This window comes from Corvus cornix, chromosome 1 (assembly GCF_000738735.6).
Source record: "Corvus cornix cornix isolate S_Up_H32 chromosome 1, ASM73873v5, whole genome shotgun sequence".
Classification (NCBI taxonomy): Eukaryota; Metazoa; Chordata; class Aves; order Passeriformes; family Corvidae; genus Corvus; species Corvus cornix.
This window is the reverse complement of record NC_046332.1, coordinates 24,876,014-24,894,570: the sequence shown is the minus strand read 5'-3', so window position 1 is coordinate 24,894,570 and position 18,557 is coordinate 24,876,014. Positions and strand designations below refer to the sequence as shown.

General features: G+C 41.4%; 1 long non-coding RNA gene across 1 annotated transcript in view; it reads right to left on the bottom strand.

Annotated features, from left to right (window-relative positions):
* Positions 1-18,557, bottom strand: part of LOC109144161 — a 330,238-nt gene that overhangs the window by 34,149 nt on the left and 277,532 nt on the right. The window contains exon 6 of the long non-coding RNA XR_002044738.3: positions 11,618-11,718. This is a non-coding gene — a long non-coding RNA (uncharacterized LOC109144161). The remainder of the gene's footprint in view (positions 1-11,617; positions 11,719-18,557) is intronic.

Here is an 18,557-nt window from a genome sequence, read left to right as displayed (position 1 = left end):
GGCATTTCAGACACAGGAAAAACAGCTTAAGAAACTCCGGGTCAAGGTGGTGAAAACAAAGACCCTTCACCTTATCAGAAGGGGGGAGGGGGTTTCACACACTCAGTCTGTTCTGTTGTGGGGAAACACAGAACTGCTGTTAGGCTTAATGCCTCAGAAATTTGTGCCATGAGACCAAATGGCGTGAGATATGGAAAAGATAGTGTGGAAGATGGGATCTCAGCTCTCTGCTAAGATACAAAAAAGAGTGAGCTTGTTTAAAAACCAGGATGCCCTTCCATGTGTACCTGCTATTGCTTTTTCTCTTAATAGCTGGAGTGCTCTTGAAGAATTCCTAGTCTGGGTGAAGATATATGGAACCCCACTGAAGTTCTGGCAGAGGTATTAGGCCTTCACGGCCATTCATTCAGTTCAAACAATTTCCTGACAATAAGTATAAGAATACAGGCTAAACCTTTACCTTCCTTTGGACCTGTTTTTAGCTAATGTGCAAAACATATGTGTCTATTTTTTTCTCTTTTGCATCTTCCAAACATTCTTCATCATCAAAAATAGTATTTCATACATTTCTTTCTATCATGGTCTTTATGCCCTATCTCCACTTTCACTTCTTTTGAAGAGACAGGCACTGAACCTTCACATACCAGACACATACCTTCTTCATCAGCTCCTTCAGAGCAAGTCTTAAACAAGAAGCAGTACCACCTTAGTAGTCACTGCTGTACTTACATCAAACTGCTTTTTTGTTTGTTTGTGTCTGAAACCTCCTCTGAGCTTTCAGGACTTGACAGTCTCTGCAAGAACCCATATCTCACATTTAACAGCAGTCAGACACAAGCATGTGAACACAGAGAGACAGGGAGAAGTATGCTATTTCTTTTGTTTCTTTTCCTGCAGAAGAGAGATTTGATTCTTTCTGTCAGCCACATAGTCTGAAGTCCAGCCACAGTTCAGTCTGTCCAGCCTATGCAGAAGTCTGACAAGAACACAGGGTGGTTGATGACTTGCCATACATTGCAAGCCTGATTTTTCACAGGCAAATTGTTTTCCAGTTTGGCACAGTTGTTTGTCCAAGGGTTTCAAGCTTCGTATTTAAACAGTGATAAAGAAATTGCTATCCAGTGTTAGTGTCATTCTTCATTCAGACTGTTCCTCTGAAAACAGCCTACAGCCTTTGAGATGCAAAATGTATCGTTTTAATGTAGTCAAGGTCCCCGCTTGCAACATTGCTAAATCTATTTAGCAGATTCTTCCTGCTATAATCTGTCCCCAGACCTGAAGAAGCTCAGTGATTTTAAGTGGTTTAAGCTAATGATAATGGTTAGTGCCGAGAACAGATGTACCTGGCTGTGGTGTGATCTATTCTATTCGGCTGTTAGGAGCTGTGTATTCATATTGACTTAACATTTTATGTCTATTTTCAAGGTGTGATGGCTGCATGGGGTGCAGTCTGGGTTTTTTGCCCTCACATATGATGTATTGTCTGCCTGTGCTTTTGATACATGGCGACTGCATGGAGAGATAAGAACATGTGCCTGTTTGCTCTGATGCCTTCCCAAGATTTTGTATGTCTGTTCTTGCTGTCCACTGACACAACTATGGGAAGTAATAATATACACCTGTATTCACACCAGACCATGACCCAGGAAACAGTTGCACAGATTAGCTGTGCATGCAGAGAGTTTGATGACTATGCTATGTATTACAGAAGTTTACCTTCCCTGTGAAGGTACTGTGCATGACTAATTAATTCCCTATAACTGGTGGTTGCATTGAGAACATGGCAAGTAGAAGCTGTTTTACTATTCTTCTCCATCCATAACACAACAGAATGTAAAACTCCTCAGTTGTGTCAATAAATGGTGCTTCACTTCCCCTCAGCACAATGAAGTGAAATTTCTGCTGAAAATGATTTTCCTGATCATACTGGAGGCTTGGTCTTGCCAGTCACAAACATCTGCTATTGCCACCCTCTGGTAACAATGCACTGGTTGGGGCTATGATGCAGAGGAGGTCTTGTATCTTAAGACCTCACCACAGTCTTCCGACAAATAAGCAAATTCTTCCTACTTACATGGATCCTGATCTTCTGCTAGTGGGAGTTACAGTTCAGCTCTTGCAGAATAAATGCAACCTTAACTGTTCCACATTACCCTTGTGCAACAGGAGATATGTCTACTGAAAATGAATGCAGTCTCCTTGAACAAATCTCCTGTGAGAATCCAAAAAGCAGACACAAATGCAAAGCCGTGTGCAGCTCTAGCAGAGGCGCCATCTCCACGCTGACTAAACGAACGGAACTTTTAAGGGAAGATCCAGCAAGGTTAAAATCCAAAACCATTTAAACAACCATAATCATGGACAGGTTGAGAGATATGCAAAACCATGACAAGACACAAGATCTCAAGAGACATTTAAATTACTACCCTGATCTGTAAAGATTTACTGAGGGTGCCGAAGTGCAGCTCTGGACCAGCACACTGCCAGTTCAAGTTCTGAACAGTACTTTAAGCAGTTCTTGTGCTACAGGGCAGTGCAGTGATGTGCTGCAGTGCTAGAAACAAGAGGTTAAAAGGTTAAATTCAGAAGCCTAATTTTCTCTGATAGTTTGGCCAACTTGACTAAAGCAAAGCCCAGCTAAATGACAGGCACTATAAGCTTAATTCCATAGCTTGATGCCTCTCAATCAAAGAATGACACCAGTATCATAAACTTAATTTTCATTTCAGTACAAGGAATATTTACTCAGATGTGATTGATACACATTCTCTCCAATCCCTAAACCATGTTCTGGGCTCTTTGTCTCTTTGAAAATAGGAATGCATTCTTATGAAAATATTACAGGCTAAATACCTAGGACACTGCTTCATAAAACAGGTAACTTTACTATGAAAAAGTAAGAATATAATCTAATTCTGACCTTTGAGGTTCTGCCTATACATTAATTTCTCATTACCCCATTTCCCTCTCAAGTCTAACTACCACAGAAGTCAACTTGCCCTGCATTACCGCTCAGAACATGTTCTATAAACATCCTCCCTTTTCCCAAACCCCTCTTTCCCCTGACAGGACTTTATACAGATGTATAGGAGAAAATGCCTAGCATCTGACATTTAATAAGAATCTCAAAGAGAATACACACAAAGTGCATTAAGATTTTCTCTCTGGTACTCAAAAGGAGGTGAATGCTGTTAGCCCACTGCTAGGGGACTAGTCTGTATCTGAAACTGGGATCTCTGTTTCTGCAGCCAATACAGCCATTTCTCTCTTACATTTTACATTCCAGCTAATAAGGTTCATATTTTTGATCTGGGAAGAAAACATCTTTGCTGGAAGTCATGATTGTGGAATTGGGTAGTCCTCAATAAAAATACCAAAACAACTTAAGTGGCACTAATCTGGGATCTCTCACACTGGGACATGACACTGTACCAGCTATGCTTGGCTCACATTTTTAAGACATGTTTTTCAGCTATGATGCTGAGAAATTTCTATGGGTTTGGTTTTAAGTGCAAATTGCTGTTGATAGAATTTAAACTGAAGTTCAAATATGCCAAATACCATACAGAAGGCTCTAAAAATGCTTCATTACCTTCCATCATTCTAGTGGTCCTATTCATCTCCCATTTGTTTCTGATATGCACACATTACCTAATACATTTACATGTATTGGACAGTGGGTCCTTGCAAGAGGCAGCCTGGACTCAGCCAACAGTGCCTTTTAAACTTCAAGCAGTAATAGTGATTAGAAGTATCACCTAGAAACTGAAAAATCCATGACCATAACCTCTCAGGCAAAGAAAATAGCCCTGCAGGACCACCCCAGGCAAGGGGTAGCATGGGGGAATTTTGCATAGATCAGCAGCTGAAGAGACATGCGGGGACAGTGGGAGAGGAGCAAGGAGTTTGGGGGTGCTGCTGAATGACAAGAGGCCTCAAGGAAAAATTAAAAGACACAAAGAGACCCCTTGCTACACCTCCCAGCACAGAGCCCCTGCAAGGCAGTGATTTCACCAGCACACACAGGCAAAGGACTGCATTTCTTCTCCCCACAAGGACTGCAGCCCATAGAGAAGGAGTGAGGAGCATGAGGTGCAACAAGGGCAACAGAAGAGACATGAGACAGACAACTGTTTTCTACCCCAAAGTCTAACATGAGAGGGAAAATACTCAGCTTCTTTAAACATCATTAGGCATGAGTTCTCTCCAGCAGGCAGTGAGGCCAGAGCTCCTCGCACACTGACAGGGCAAGCAGCAAAGCTGGCACTGCAGCCAGCTGAGTCAGGACCTGGTCACAGTCAACAAATATGTGCTGTGTGGCAGGTAAGGTGTGCCATGGCTTGCAAGACACCTGAACATCTGCCTTTTCCCACTTTGGGAAGCACTTGTGCCAACTACCACACTGATGGCAACTCGTGGCCCAGGACTAAACCAAACCGGACTGACTCCACAACAGGGAAGGGACCAGGGGCCTAGGGAAGATGGTGCTACAGCCACAGTGTAGGACAGGGAGGATAATGTTATTCTGTTAACCAAACAGGAGTTGTTTATGTAACCAAAAAGGAAAAATGTGAAGATGTCAAAAGCCTATTTTGACATGAGCGAGAAAGGAAAGCATTCATTAATGTCTAATAACAGTCTTTATTCTTGTACCAAACTTTATAAACTGACCAGAGTTCACTTGTAATCTGTTAGTCAACCCAACACTCTGAAGAAACTTCTTATAACGGAGGAGAAAATCCCTAATTATTAAAAATAACCATAGGCTGTGCTTTAAGGTTTTGGTTTGAATCCAGTATTTGCAAGAGAAACCTTTCAACAGAAGGCACCAAGGAATTCTCATGGAATAGCTACAGGATCAGGACACGTATTTCCAGCAAAAGCTGGCCTTTCTTTCCCCTCCTCCCAATCCCCTTATTCCCAAAAGATACCAAGAAAACACAAGATTGTTGGGATTTCTATAAGAAGATTTGGCAGGTTTTTCATATTTGTTTAGACTGTAAGATATAATTTGAATTTGGGTCTTGCCTCTTTCTCTCTCAGAGAAGAAGAATGAGTTATTTGTTCTCTGAATAAGTATTTGTTATTAGTGGATCAGACATGGATAAGGTATATTATTACAACCATGTTTGTTAGGTATGATTTACATTGTTTGCTGCATATCATCTTAGGCTGTCTTTAATTTTGTTATACTTTAGGGGGTTTTTGTTTGGGTTTATGCATTTAGTCACAGTTGGTTGTGTTTTGAACTTGGAAAAAAATTAATACAAAGGAAATTAAAAAAAGAAAAAGAAAATATTTTCAAAATGATGTGGAAATCAAATCTATCCCTGAGTAATTTGATTTGTAGGAAATGGAGAGCAAAGCATTACAAAGCATTACAAACAGAATGCCTTGAAGTGCATCATAATTACTTACATGTGCAAATACATCGTCTAGGTTTAGGAATTCGGTTAATAATAGTCATAATAATTCCATGCCCTTACACCAGGTCTTTCTTCCAAGCTTCTCCACGTTTGTGTAAGCAGTCATTAACTAATGCCTGGGTACCTGTAAGCACTCTGCTGCCCTTATGTGTGGAGAAATAAGGGAAATAGGGGCAAAAGCTCTCCAGGGTTAAGGACAAACTATGATTTGCTCTACAGGTGGGAGACAACTGCAGATGATTGTCTTCTAACTACAGGTGCATCAGAGGTGCAGAAGTTTGTAGCTGATCTGACATTTCTACAACTTCATGGCTCTGTAAGAATGAAGGAGTGCAACAAACACACATCTTACACCTTCTGTTCCAGAAAGTTTAAAGGTTAAAAATTGACGTAAGTCAGATCCATGTTCCATCTTTGGTGGAAGACTGGTATATACAAAAACATACTGATGCTTTGTATCAAAGCACAAAGATTAACGAATTTGCCTTGTTTGGAGCTGTTTATGAGTGCAAATGGTTTTCATCTGAGGCTCCACAAATGGTTTTCAGACTAGGCATCCTTTGTGGAAATCTGGGCTGAATGTGGAAGGAATCTGGAGAACGGTACCCTATGAAGTTCAGTTGTTATAGAAAGTCCCAAACACCAATTTCATGCTTGTAGATTATTCTCACATTGATCTCTTAAGTTTTAAGAGACCTGAAACTCTTAACAAAAATCTGAGCATGCCATATTACCCGAAAGCTTTTCCACAATTCCAGGCCGTGAAGAAATGTTGGATTTTATACTCTTCTGCTGTTTATTCCATGCCACTTCCTCCATGTACAACTACATTACTCTCTCTCACAACTCATGAGAGGAACCCATGGTTTCTGCAGCCCAGGTCTTTAACACTCCAACCTTATTTTACCAGAATAAATGTTTTCATGCTTCATTGGATGACCAAAATCCAAGATTGCCAAATACTTCTGCTGTTTCATTTAGCCATGCAATAATTCTAATGCTTTGAACTAGTACCTGCTGAAATAGCAATAAATTACTGACCCACACAGACACACAACTGCCTGTTCGAGGGGTTTGACATTCACACATCCCATTCTCTCTCAGCCTACATTTCTGTGCTCCCTGTGGCTGCAACAAGAAAGTGTCTCTCCATACATTTTTATTACCTGTTATGCTTTACACTAATAAAAACACTGGATATTATTTATTTGTCTGGCTGACTGACAAAGCCAGGCATCAAAGCATCATTCCAGTGTCAAATACTTCAACGCTCTAATCTTTCAGAACTTGTAAAGCAATCTCTTACGGCGCTTTGTGGGCTGTGAGATCACCCTGACAAACTGTGATAATGTTGGCAATCTCCAAATGGGTGTTCATTTGCAATCTTACTACAGAGGAATTGCTATGTTTCCAAATTTGAGGGCTTGACATAATCTGTCTTCACAAAGCTATCAGGGTCTGTCATAAGGCTGTCTGTGACCCAGGGATTTTATGGGGTCAATATCTATCCCCAGTGAAACTTCATTGCAGGCAGTGGAATTACCTAGAGTACGACTTTCTCTATCTATTTGCTTTCTTTCTCTTTATTTAAAATACCCCTTCTTTGTACTATATGTTTTGAAGTGCAAACAGCACCTACTAATAACATCTGAGCCGGGTAGGGGAGACTGCTCCTCCAAATCATGGCCTGTTCCTTACAGTTCATGCCAAACCCTCTGCTCCCCTCATCACACTGAGTGACTAAGAAACAATGCAAATGTCAGGTCAAGCTACAGAGCTATTGCCATCATCTCTTCCCTTCCGTATGCTCCCAGCACTGGCAGTCTCTGGGCTGCAGTCCACAGGATATCCACAATTATGGCCCAGATTGAGGGAGGGGTAGAAAAACGATGGTACTCTGCCAATTATGTCAGAACCTAAACTTGATCCATTTTAAAACTGAAGCTGGGGACTGTGGGATAGCACTGTGTTTGCTATAATTTGTGTAAGGAAAAGAAAATAACTTATCATCTCAAAAAAAAAAAAAAAGGCAGAGTTAATGCAGACCTATAATAAATAACTATTTTATATTTACCTCTGAACCTTATATTTAACTACAGACAATGCTATCTGGATGCAGAAGGATGATTTTTAAAATGCTGTAAGATGGTTAAGCACCTCAAGAAAAAGCGAGACAGGGAGTGTCAGGCTTTGTTATATTCATGAGGGCCACACAACTGCTAGTGAAGTAATTCTGTTTTAAAATTACTTAGGATTCCTTTAGAAAAGCCGGGAACACAGGATGGAAATAGAAAACTAAAAAAAGTGCATCCAGTGTTTCAAAATACTCTCCCTGCACAACACCCTTTCCCTGCTATCATCTCCTGAGGCAAATTTCCCAGGCAGTTCCTCACACTTACGGAAAGATCCTCCCCAAATCCTGCACAGGGTGGGGGTGAGCAGCTGGAACCTGGCCATGGTCGGGTCAAAAAGCCCATGCCAGGCAGAGGCTCTGGGGCACAAGCTGAGCTTTAAACACTGGCTTGGATACTCTGCTGAACTGATGTTGGAATGTGTTTTGCTATGTTTACTACGGTTTTACAAACTAAGTTCTCTTCCTTGGATTATTCCATCTAACCAAAACAAAAGCTGAGAAAGATGCACCATACTTTGTTTTATCCCCATTTAAGCTATTTTCTGCATTTCATTCTCTGTGAAAAGGAAAGTCAGCGTCACTATCCAACCTTAGGAATAAGGACCTAGCTGCAATGCTACTGGAAAATTTTGGAATCCAAGTAAATTCCAAACTCGTATTATGGCCTGAATTTACAGCAAACTTGCTCCTGCTCTCAAAACGCCTACTGCTTTCACCAGGAGCAGCAGTTATCCCTTGTGCCTCCTTCATCTTTCAGGAAAGAATGCACAGCCTTGGAAGCCCAAGGTAAATGTTTTAATGTGTGTGCTATCTTGCTGAAGTCAGTAGGTTGCATGAATATTAAAAAAAGGTTGCATGAAAAGATAGCACAAAGATCCATGGGCTTCAAAAGGTTAAGCAGCTTCACTAATACAAACACTGCAGCTGGGACAGCCCTGAACAGAGCAATACAACTGGTATGTGCTTTTCCTTCCTAAAAATCCTTTCTTGAGGGTGAATGTTATTTATTTTACAGTAAGCGGAAAACTGTTGAGTAGGCTTTTATACTAGTTATTATTTGACTCTTTTGTACAAAAATCTATTTTTAAAGACAAAAAAGTCAAAGCAAAGAGCCCTACCTCTCTGCTAATACCACTTCAGAAGGTTTTTGCTAGCCACAGCTGAATTACAGCAATGTTTCTCCTTTTTAATTTCCATCTTTTTAGTATTTTCAACACTGACAACAAAATTTTCCAAAAAATAAAGAAAACAGACTGTCACTGGTAGATCAGTATTTATAGATGGAAAGAATACAGAAACATATTAAATTTACCCTAAACAAGGGGGCTTATACCATGACAGAAACTTATAGTGTAATTCATTTGTCTTATAAATTACATCCCTGGGGATATCCCTGAAAATTAATTAGGTCAGAGAGGGAAGGAAAAAAACCTGAAAACTTCTCAAAACTACAGGAAACTAAGTTTTAAACACAGCAGTATCAAAAATCTCACTATAAAGTTCTTCCCTCCTCTTCCCCTATTCTTCTTTCAAGGAGACCAAGATCCTCATATTGAGAATCATTTTGGCCCACCAAGGTCAAGGAAACCATATACATTCAAGTACAAAACATTTCTGAAACTGAAGATTTTGCAAGCAGCTCTGCCTTTTCAAACAGCAAACTCCCTGGAAGAATTATGAAATATAATTTAGTAAAGACATTCATTGTGCTAATGTGGCTTTAAACACAAAGTTACAGTCACAAGATGTGGACATGATACATTCATCACACAGATGAGAGAAGAGCAAAGGGGAGGATGGCAGAAGGAAACAATAAGAATTTTAGACGAATTTTAATACCGGCCAAACTCATCCTCAAATCAAAACTCTGAAGGTTTGCCTGTTCATTAGTTTCTCTAGAGTTTAGGAAAAAAGGAATTTGCCCATGTACTCTCCCTGTAGCTCCCTGTCTTCATTTTGTGCAAGAAACAGCACTTAGGTTTTTTCACTCTTCTCAACACAGTTCACCGGATTGGAAGTGTTGATACACGTACGCAAAATCCAAGACATTTTCTGATTCCATTTGTAATGTAGATCAAATTTCGTACTTCCTGATGCCTGTGCCACCTTCCAGGACTAAGGGAAGAATAGAAAGACAACAAAATGCGGGGACGTAACTGAGCTGATGGTGCTTTATCACTGAAACTTTAACAGACTGCATCAATGGATAACTCCACAGTACAGATTTCACCTGGATCACATGAGGGCATGAGATGCCATTTCTGCCAGCCCTTGCAAGTGTTAATGTTAGCAGCAAGGAATAAAAGGTATCAGATAAGGCACAGAGCTTGCTGGTAAAAGTCAACACATCAAAATATATTTTAAAAACTGCATCAGAGAATTTATAATGGATCCGTGCTTTGCATTTTGAGGTGACAGAGTTCTCGATCTGGTAGAAAGTTCCCAAAGCTCAATTTACTACATTGTCAAAATATAGCCTGAGGGGACAATCTGACTTACAGCATCTTTATGACTGGTGATGAAAGAACCTCGCTTGGCTTTTAGATCCCAAGTTTGGCTCAAGATAGTGCAGTAGAGAACAGAACATCTTCTGTTTTATGCTGGGTGTTCACAGTGTTCCTCTTCAGCACAGAATTAGGTTTTACTCTATAGAATTCTCACACAGCTCGCTGATGGGTTAGAATTCACACCTTCAGATTTTGGGGATATACTTCACACCCGGCATTGTTACTGCTACTAAAGATACAGATTACACTGTCCTCATGTCATTGTGGCATCTGTAACAGAAAACTTTAGAAAATTCAGGGAAAAACTGCATCTTTTAGAAGGCCACAGCATGTCTTATTCATTATTCTTATTCTTGGAGAGACTTCAGAGCACAGTAACCGCATTAATTGAACATTATACGGACAGCCAAGCAAAGCTCAGTTACTGTGCAGATTTTACTGCTTTTTGCCATGTTGCTTCAAAACACATTTCATGTTTTAACCAGTCATATATACATATGAAAGCATTTCGCAACACTGGACAATGCTACAGATCCACAGGAAATAACTGCTTCACAAACATGAAGCAATCTGCACAAATATAAATAGCGTGGCCCAAATCTGTTCTAAATTATGCTTGTGCAAACCCATGGAAGTCAACTAGTACCACTAACAGAACAGAACACACAAGAGCATGTAAAAGTATAAAATATGGCTCTACTGTTCAGCTATTCATGGTCCAAACCCTGCCAGCCTGCCATCACTTACATTCTACTACTTTACCAGCGTGGCTCTACAGGAAATAAGAAAAATACTGGGATTTCTAGTTCTCTCATGCACTGGGGGACACAAGTCCAAGAACATACGGGCTTAAATGTGTCAGCATCCTACATCACTCTTATTTGAAGAACATTTTTAATTTTTGTGGGTGGAGTCCAAAATTCTAATGCCATATTAACACACAGTGGCTGTTTCTGTAAGGCGGATGTCACAGGGAGCGTATGTGTAGCAGTCCAAGGACAGCATTTTAACTTGATTTCAAGTGATTTTCTGAATTGTAATACCCTCAAAAGATGAAGTACTGATGCTGCTGGCAGGATATTTCACAACTTTTGTCTTCACAGTTTCATCCAGTCACCTCAATTCTGACCTCTAAGATATCATGCTATTGCAGATCTGGACTCCACACAAGGCTGTTTCAACAAATCTCATTTTGCTCTCTAATACACAGCATGTGACTTCAGGATTGGTATTTTCAATGCTGAACCGAGTTATACGAGTGATGAATGCTACTCTAGGCAAAAAGAAAGACTAATAGCAGAAGATTCTTTGCCATGCTAACTCTAACTAAATTTCAATCCCAACCTTCTCAAATGAATTAACCTCTTTACCAAACTCACAGGTACAGACAGATACTGTGGGAATCAGCCATGTAACTCTTCCAATTGGACACAGTGAGTAAAGTATTGCCAAAGGCTTTTCGGCTGTGACTCAACAGGTGGTTTGGCACCAAGATTTCTACCTGTTTGTGGTTTTCATCTCTGATTTCAAGACAGAAAATGAGATTATACCTTTCAATGCTGCATCTCAAGCAGGCTGTACGTAGAGCAAGGTTTCATTCCAACCAAATCTCTCTCTCTCTTGCAAAGCTGAGGAAAACTGCCAACCACTGCTGCTCTTGACATCAACATGCGATGCAGATGTCAGGAAAGGGAATAGAAAAGGGAGAGAAGAAAAAAGGAAAATAAAACTGTAAGTTTTACATAAACAAGAAACTGTACTTAATGACTACATCTGAGGAAAACAAAATAAAAAGTACTGGCTTTAGTATAAGGCAAAAAATAAACAAAACCTTGGAACAGTTTAATCTAAGAGGTTGGGGGGGGGTTTTGTTTTATTTTTTGGATTTTGGGTTTTTTTTTTTTTTTTTTTAGTTTATTTGATACACAGAATTTTTGTTTACATTTAGTTCCAGGAGATAAAATACCTTTACATGATAAACTTGAAGGGACAACATAAAAGAAACAAATCTATCATAGCATCAAAATTAACTACTGCATTACTCAGAGAAGAGTCTAAGCACCTTTAACAAACACCCTGAAAAGCAGCCAAAGCACTCACAACATATGTTCTTCCCTGCAAATAGCCCAGGGTGCAAGAGGTGGGTTTCATTTTTCAGTTTTTAAAGCCTTCTGCATAGGCCTAACTCTGCCTTTGTTGAAGGTGGTGTTAACACACACTGAATGCAGAAGGAACTGAATGTGGGTAACTGCATACTTTGAAAAATCACACCCAATATGTTCGACTGATGCCATCGTTTCCCGAGGACAAGTGTAGGCTACGGAATACTACAAATAATAGAGAGCAGTCATCTAAAGCAAGCTTCCCAGAACCAAGGAAGCATATTTCAATACTGTTTCACAGATAATTGGGGATGCACATCTTCAAAATAGTAGTCAAGAGTAGGTAAAGACTGTCTAGAGATGCTTACTCTACTCAGTGACAGAAGTCTCAATGCCTTTTCATAAAATAAGGGTTCTTCAAAGCAACTCTCAACAACCATTAAGAGAACAGTCAGTGAATCTATGCTTTTCGGATTAAAGCAAGAAAATGAAAGTCAGTACTTCTCCACAGACATAGATGTAATGAGAATGACTTTAATACATCAGCATTTGAGACATCCAAATGGGCCCACATTCACTAGTGCACAGAAAAGTGGAACCCTAATGACCAGCAAGAACTTTGCTTTGCCCTGGTAAAATCCTTTCAGGATACATTAATTTGCCTATGGAAAATGAGACCCTCATAATTAAAATGTATTAAATCATCTATACTAAGAAAGACTGAGCTGAAGAGAAAATGGAAGTATCTTATCATGATGATATAATCACTTGAGGGAAAGGGGCCCCAAAATGTTCTATTCCTGAGTTGGAAGAATCAGCCAAATGGGTCTTTCTTCCTCATGAGAAGGTCTTTCCACAAAAATACACTTCTCAGATAACCAAACTAGAATTTTTTCCTTCAACTACCTGGAAAAGGAGGGGGGAAAAAAAGAGTAAAGAGTATTTTAGAACCAGCAGTTGGCAAATATTAATTTGACTTTTCTTGGGTAAAACAGTTATTCCACAAGAAAATTTTCATTTCAAGAAAAAAGAATTTCCACTGAAAAATCATTCTGATGAAAAACGCCTGGCCACAGCTACAAAGGCTAACACCACTGGCCTCAGCCAGGGGAAGGTCAATGCCAAGGCCAGTGGACTGGATCTGCCACAGTCCTCTTGCAGAATCATGGGCACAGTGCATCCATTCGCCGTGATGTTCCTTCTGCTCCAGCTTTTCTGCCTACATAGACCCTCCCCTCTCCAGGGCAGGAACCGTCTCTCACTGTACTTCGTGCACAGCCTGCTGCAACACGTGTTTTTGATGGCTTTCAGCACTACAGCAGCAACAGTGTCTTTTCCTCCTACAGCAGCTACTCCCCAATATCAAGATGAGGAGAAAAACGTGACCTATGGCTGCAACACACTGCTAATCAAACACCATTGTATAGCATGGGGATGTGGGGGGGATGCCTTTTCATCACAGAACTAATCAGAGTTTATACACACAAAATCAGTAAACTGTAGACTTCAGTCTTGTGATTTGTGTTCCAAGCTGCCAGAAATAAGGCAGGAAAGAGGGGTGGGGAAGGGGGGTAGGGGGGAAGTAGCTCCTGTGTTCATAATGAAAGAAGAGAGATGACTGGACTAAGAGCAGATGAGGTTACAAGGCAACAGCAGTGCCATGAGTTGTTTGGGCTTAAAGCCAGATGTCGTGTATTTCCTTTGATTGTTTCTAAATAATTAATGGTATTAATTTAATCATGTGACCCACCCACCCCCCTTTTAGTATTTGGCTCTGTGCACTAACACTAAATATAAAGGAGGAAAACGGTACTGTCTATAGCATACTGAATATTGATGCTATGTGTTTGGACTGCAGCAACAGCTGATACTCATATCCCTGAGACTCTGTATTGCACAGCACTCACACAGTGTTTGCATGAAGGAGATGGGAGTAGTATCCTTCATACTCCATCCATAAACCAACTCAACTATGGCATATGGACACTGCATGTCTGAAGTAGTAAAAGAGAGGGTACATCGCTCCCTCTCCGCCCACACTAAGATGAACCTGCCACTACTATTTCACGTAACATTTTCTGGCAAGCTCCCAGTTTTCAGTCATGCTGGTTTACTTGAAAGAAACACTCAGAGGAGACTCTGCTTGTCTTGCTGTTCGAACAAACAAAATAATCACGCATCTTGAGTTAATGGCCCAAAGCTTAATGAAGATCATAGGAAAGAGGCTGCCTGTGAAGGGAGTGTTCCCTTCTGACTTAGCCACATAAGCCACTGCTGCTGGCAAAAGGAAATGGATTATGAGGATAATAAGTAACCCAGAGCTCTGGTCTAGACAAGCCTTTGCTTGGTACAGTAGCAGTAAGTGCACAGAGAGAACAGCAACAACCAGCAGTAAAAATTTCATTTCCCCACAATTTTCTACCCCAGGGCAGCAGCAGCATCAGCAGGAGGACCCGTGTTTCTTTCTCATGGGAATATTTGAGCTGAGTACTAGGACCGCTGGAATCTAACAGCGGAATTCCTGAACAAAGAAAGGCTAGTGAAAGCAGATCCCTACATGCATGATTCTATGATATGCACTCAGGAGAAACGTCTGCCCACCCTCCTGTATATGACAGTGTACTTTCAGCTCCCCTTGTCAAGTCTCCGGTCCCACCCATCTTACCTACCTTTTTTCCCTACCACATTCTCACTTATCTTGAATCCTGTGGTACCCACCACAGAATCAGAATCATAGAACTGTCTGAATTGGAAGGGACTTTTAAAGGTCACCTAGTCCAACCCTCCTGCAAGGGGCAGGGATCTCTCTCTTCAACCAGATCAGCTTGCTCAGAGCTCTGTCCAACCTAACCTTGAATACTTCCAGGAATGGGGCACACACCACCTCTCTCGGCAACCTGTTTCAGCGCTTTATTCACCATCAGATAGTATTAAATGGGGCAGCTGGGAGGTAATGGAGAAAGAAATCTGACAGCTTGGAGCAGACCCTTGTTTTGTCCAGTAATGCCCCAGACTTCTGGAGGTAAGGACAAAGTGATATCACAGATGTCAAAAGAAGTTTCCAAAAGTCTGCATAAAGCTAACCTCACCAAAGCATACCTGTGGGGAGTCAGAGAGGGCTTGGTCAAGTCTCATTTCCTAGATTTTATCCATGGCTCCCCAGCTGGATGTCATTCGGCAGCTAAACTATCAGATCAAGACTGGCAGTGGTGCATTTTATAGTTACATTTCGTCAGTCAAGGAAAGTGAAAACCAAAGAATTCTCCACTAGAAAGCCTGATCCTAATCTTCAAGGACTTGACCCTAAGATTAGCTCAGCTGGTTAGAGCACAGTGCTAATAATGCCAAGACTGTGGGTTTAGGCCCTGTATGGGCCATTCACTTAAAAGTTGGACTCGATGATCCTTGTGGGTCCCTCCCAACCCAGAATATTCTGTACCTTCCGACTTGTCAGTCAAGGCCTAGCAATCCTAAGGCATATTCCTTCACCACCAACCCACCACAGGTTCATAGGGAGAAGTCTGTCTCATTACATAAAGATCATATGAGAAGTACACCTGAGTCCTTCAGCTGGGACTGGAGCAGCACCAAAACCAGCTCTGGCCCTGCACACTGCAGAGAACATCACCTGGAGGGAGCATCACCACTGCCAAATCACAGCACGAGGCACTGCAGACAGGGTGGCAGAGTGCCACGGGTACCAGAGCTCAGGCTGTGGGGCTCTTTGGCAAGAAAGGAGCAGGATAAATACCACACTGCCTGGGCTGGGAAGAAAACATCTCTCCCTCTCCTATTAGTGCTTCTCTAACATGGTTATAAGGTTGAATAAAATTATGGGCTTATTGCTCATGGAAACATGTAAATGGAGAAAATACTAAATCATACCAGTTAAACAAGATGAGGAAGAGTAACATACAGCCCAACTTCAAGTGACTCCTTCAGTTCCTACCAGCTACCTACAGTAGAGTGGCAACACTTACACAAGCAAAAAGCCCATCAGGAATACCCGATGCCAGAGTCCTCCCCCTTGGAAGTCATTCACAGAAAATGGGCTCTGCAGCTTTGAACTGGAACAAGAGGAAACTGCTTCTAGACAGGAATGACCACAGAAATGACTACACTTTTTGCAAGGTAGAAACACTGCAAATAGACAAAAATACAGCTGAACAGTCACAGCACTTTATAAGCAGCCCCTGTACCCAACTGCTTGGTTTTCAGGATTTTGGGAGGTTCTGGTAGAGTGAGAAGACAGCATTTTTTCTATGGCGACAAGGATCTCTGAAAGTGTCTACGTGTCAGCCTTGGCCGAGAACGTATCCTTTGTTCCTTCTTCTGCATTATTTCCCTTTAATGATAGCCTTGCAGTGAATCCCATTTGCGAGCTGCTCAAATAAATGCAAATTTTATCTTGTAAGCAATACCCTCCAAAATATAACTACCACTGAAAATAAAAATTTGAAGAGCTAAAAGGCACTGGGTCTTCCCTAGCGCCCCCATCTCCCCAGTGCACTGAACTGCTTGCTATTATTATATATGGAGTACCAGGCAGGGTACTTGCTATTATAAATATGTACTGTATTGAAATATATAGCCCAAGTCCCCAGGGCCCAACATTCTAATTAGAACTACAGTTGTGCAAATAACTGATTTATTTGGCTAGCTGACCAAACTGAGAATCTTGGAAAGGAAAAAAAAACCCACAAACAAAAATCACCTATGTGTTTAATGAAATGGGTTTGTTTTTTTGGTTTTTTTTGTTTGCGTTCAATATATTTCAATTAAAATTGACTAAGTTTCAAAACAAAACCAGAAACCTTGTTTAGAAATACCAAAACAAAATCTTCTAGCTTTCCAAAATTTTTAATTTTCTTCTTAGTTTATTTTTTTTTTTGCATAATTTTGGCTAACCCATATCTGAGGTGAGCAGCTTTCAGCAAATGAAACATTTAACTCAACAGTTTTACCCAGATTTAAATCTAAGGGCTGAATTGTGAGTCAAGCAGCTCTTGACTTAATGAAAGAACAGGGAAGCAGAGGATCTGCATTATCTTCTTGGGTCAGCCCCTATCTTTGCACCCAAGGTGAGTTATTATTTAATTTTTCTGTGGTTGTCTCTCTGTCCACACTTTGTCTCTGCAGTCTCTGAGCTTGTTGGGGTTACATGCACCTCCTACAGCATGTCTGTACAGCGCCTAAAACAACAGACTGCTCATCTCAACTGGGGCTTATATGATTTACTAAAATATAAATAACTCCTCAACTGCAGTCAAATCTCTTTTTAATGCCAATAGTTTCACTTGCATATATTTAGCAGCCCATCATGGGAACATCAGCTTCTTTTTTAATTAATTACTTATTAATAGATGTAAAATATGAACGGACAGCAAGCCTAGATTTTTCCTGCTTCATCAATTTCAGCACTCAAAGAAAGCATCTCGTTTACAGCTACCAGGAACCAACAGGGACATGTAATGAATGAAGCCTGAAACCCAAGATCCCCTCAGCACTTTTGTACCCCCATTATTTGGGGACAAATCCTCTCCTCCCTCCAGGGAAGGAAGACTAGCTGGATTGAAAGAGCTGGAAAAAGTGGAAAGTCACACAGGCAACCTTCAAATTCCCTGTGCAGGGCTTTAGGCACACAATTGTCACCAGCAGGAATGGGAAATGCAAGAGAGGTGGAAACAGCCTGTGGGACTGCAGGGAAAAGGTCTGCCTGCCTCTCTTTTGAGGACCCCATGCATCTCATAAGGCCAGCTTACCTAGCTGAAAGACAACTGAAGCTTGTTGGAAAATAAACACCACAGAAACAGAAAGGACTGCAACACTATGAACTCTTCAACTTCCACGTAGAGCACTCGGGGCTGGGGGTGGGGAGGCTTCTCAGAACATACATGGCTGTCACTGACAATAAAGTCAGTCACGTTTTTAAAACACTGGGGATGGAATTCAAATGTGCCCCATTATGTCTTGAGATGTACTCCCTGGGTACAAAAGGTGCGTGGGTTACGCTAAGCTCGTGTGTTCCTTTGCTGAGACTGTGAAAGGCAGCGCAAAGTGCAGACTGAGAAGGAAGGAACTGTGGAGCACATGGGGCCATAATTCCCACCCAAAGGGGCCTGATCATGGGTGCCCCCAGCGTCCTGGAGTCCCATGGCAGCTTTAGCCTCATGCTAGTTTTCTCCATCCCTGAGACTGCTGCCCAGCTCCAGGAGACCCCACTGCTCTTTCCCAGCCCTGTGGCTGCGCCTCAGCCACGGCTCCTGTGAGAGGCTGTGAGAGGGAACAGCCCGAGCCAGGTGTGCCAAGCAGTCCTGCTCTGGCCACGGGCAGCACTTGCAGTTGGCCATTCCCCTCAACACACACGTGCCCCCACACCACGCTAAAG